This window comes from Oncorhynchus keta, chromosome 14 (genome assembly GCF_023373465.1).
Source record: "Oncorhynchus keta strain PuntledgeMale-10-30-2019 chromosome 14, Oket_V2, whole genome shotgun sequence".
Taxonomy (NCBI): domain Eukaryota; kingdom Metazoa; phylum Chordata; class Actinopteri; order Salmoniformes; family Salmonidae; genus Oncorhynchus; species Oncorhynchus keta.
In genome coordinates this window covers 38,849,866-38,852,365 of record NC_068434.1, presented here as the reverse complement: position 1 = coordinate 38,852,365, position 2,500 = coordinate 38,849,866, and positions in this window count along the sequence as shown.

Genomic DNA, 2,500 nt, shown 5'->3' with positions numbered 1-2,500 from the left:
TCGAAAGAGATGTCAGGAAGGGCTAAAATGTTGACGCCAATAAACACTGACAGCGTACGGAAACAAAGACAAACACATTAAAAGGAGATTGGGTTTCGTCGCCTTGTGGTGTTTGTTACTCCCCGGTACTTATTCTCAAACTGCACCACCATCTTCTCATTGCCTCCCATTATGATGTTCATTCTGCAGACAAAAAAAACAGTCCCACTCTAACAGTGGTAATAGGAAATCAACCCAACGCAAGATTGCTTATTGTTCCAAACAGGCCTATCGCCCCTAGATAGCACCCGGCCAAAAGGTTCAGTTAAACCAGTGTAAAGGTCCAGGAGGAGCGTATTAAATTTGACTGCTGCCTGAGATGGGGTGCGTGTGCGTGTGTATGTGTGCGTGTGTCTGCATCACAGAGGCGCTCCGCACTGCTAAAGCTAACTCTCTCTCCTCTGCTCTCATCCTTCTAGACCTATCGGCTGCCTTCGATACTGTGAACCATCAGATCCTCCTCTCCACCCTCTCCGAGTTGGGCATCTCCGGCGCGGCCCACGCTTGGATTGCGTCCTACCTGACAGGTCGCTCCTACCAGGTGGCGTGGCGAGAATCTGTCTCCTCACCACGCGCTCTCACCACTGGTGTCCCCCAGGGCTCTGTTCTAGGCCCTCTCCTATTCTCGCTATACACCAAGTCACTTGGCTCTGTCATAACCTCACATGGTCTCTCCTATCATTGCTATGCAGACGACACGCAATTAATCTTCTCCTTTCCCCCTTCTGATGACCAGGTGGCGAATCGCATCTCTGCATGTCTGGCAGACATATCAGTGTGGATGACGGATCACCACCTCAAGCTGAACCTCGGCAAGACGGAGCTGCTCTTCCTCCCGGGAAGGACTGCCCGTTCCATGATCTCGCCATCACGGTTGACAACTCCACTGTGTCCTCCTCCCAGAGCGCTAAGAACCTTGGCGTGATCCTGGACAACACCCTGTCGTTCTCAACTAACATCAAGGCGGTGGCCTGTTCCTGTAGGTTCATGCTCTACAACATCCGCAGAGTACGACCCTGCCTCACACAGGAAGCGGCGCAGGTCCTAATCCAGGCACTTGTCATCTCCCGTCTGGATTACTGCAACTCGCTGTTGGCTGGGCTCCCTGCCTGTGCCATTAAACCCCTACAACTCGTCCAGAACGCCGCAGCCCATCTGGTGTTCAACCTTCCCAAGTTCTCTCACGTCACCCCGCTCCTCCGCTCTCCACTGGCTTCCAGTTGAAGCTCGCATCCGCTACAAGACCATGGTGCTTGCCTACGGAGCTGTGAGGGGAACGGCACCTCAGTACCTCCAGGCTCTGATCAGGCCCTACACCCAAACAAGGGCACTGCGTTCATCCACCTCTGGCCTGCTCGCCTCCCTACCACTGAGGAAGTACAGTTCCCGCTCAGCCCAGTCAAAACTGTTCGCTGCTCTGGCCCCCAATGGTGGAACAAACTCCCTCACGACGTCAGGACAGCGGAGTCAATCACCACCTTCCGGAGACACCTGAAACCCCACCTCTTTAAGGAATACCTAGGATAGGATAAGTAATCCTTCTCACCCCCCCCCCCTTTTAAGATTTAGATGCACTATTGTAAAGTGGCTGTTCCACTGGATGTCATAAGGTGAATGCACCAATTTGTAAGTCGCTCTGGATAAGAGCGTCTGCTAAATGACTTAAATGTAAATGTAAATGTGAATGTGTGTGCGTGTGCGTGTATGTGTGTGCGTGCGCACGTGTTGGGTGGCAGGTAGCCTAACATTTAATAGCGTTGGGCCAGTAACGGAAAGGTTGCTGGTTTGAATCCAAGAGCAGACGAGGTGAAAAATCTGTTGACGTGCCCTTGAGCAAGGCACTTAATCCTAATTGCTCTTGTAAGTCGCTCTGGATAAGTGCTAAATGACTCAAATGTGTATGTCTGAGACGACTGGGGCCTGTCGCTGTGCTTCTATATTGAGGAGCCCCAACCCGTCACTCTGGGGATTGATTCATTTTGTATACACTACATGAAGTGTGCAGAGAGCCGAGGACAGCCAGTATTATATAGTCCCCTATGTGAAGCTATATGAGGAGAGATAGAGCTATAGAGCTGGGGTGGATGGGGATCTGATTTGGTGTCAGTCTTCAGCTTTAATGACCTCACACAGTAACAATAAAAAGCACTGCTACTACTTCTAATCTAAAGCAAACACACACAGGGCCGCAGACAATACACAGACCAAAGATAGCCACGATCAAACCTCTCACATATGAGACTTCCACGGAGAAAGACAATTGGGGAAAGCAACAGCACATATCTCAAGTAACACTTTATCTGTGGGAGAAAAAAATATATATCCATATGTCAATCATCTGTGGAAGTGACTGGTTCCCATGACAACTTGTACCCTTGATTAAAAAAACAAAAACTAACAAAAGAATGATAGCAGTTCTCACCAGATGCTGGCTACATTAAAGAGATTGAACGGGATCTGA